Source organism: Chrysochloris asiatica, unplaced genomic scaffold, assembly GCF_000296735.1.
Source record: "Chrysochloris asiatica unplaced genomic scaffold, ChrAsi1.0 scaffold08946, whole genome shotgun sequence".
In the NCBI taxonomy this organism is placed as follows: domain Eukaryota; kingdom Metazoa; phylum Chordata; class Mammalia; order Afrosoricida; family Chrysochloridae; genus Chrysochloris; species Chrysochloris asiatica.
In genome coordinates, this window is record NW_006417464.1 from 3,257 (window position 1) to 3,840 (window position 584).

A 584-nucleotide genomic window follows, 5' to 3' on the forward strand; every position below is an offset into this window, starting at 1 on the left:
TTCATTCTTCTGCCCACTTCTCTCTGATTGGATATTATTGTATATTGTCAGCCATGTTAATATGTGCCTACTCTCCAGCCTGTGAATAATTTCCCAGTCTTCCATCTCCTGGAGTCCTGGTGTGACCTTGTCAGTTAATGCATTGGATTGCAAAGTCCACTTGAAGCTCAAGGCTGGCAGTTCAGGCTCACCAGTTGCTCCTTGGAAACTCTATACAGGGCCGCTGTGGATTGAAACCCAACTCTATGACACTTAATGACAACAACAACAACCTCCACCCCTGTAACCATCATAGAATGTTTCATTTAGCAATTAAATGGTTTCTTAATTTTTTACAATAGTGGTCTCATGGGATATTTGTCCTTTTGTGATTAATTAACTTCACTCAGCGTATTCATAAGAGCAACATTCAAAAGAATAGTTCTGTGAATAATTTGTCAAGAACTCAGTTTTTCAGTTGTTGTTGTGTTTCTACTTTGTCTACTGAGGTTATATAAATGCTAGCCGATAATGATAGGAATTATAAGTAGCACAAATAATTGAAGGCCTAGCTAAAACTGAAATTAAGATTAGGACAGATCATT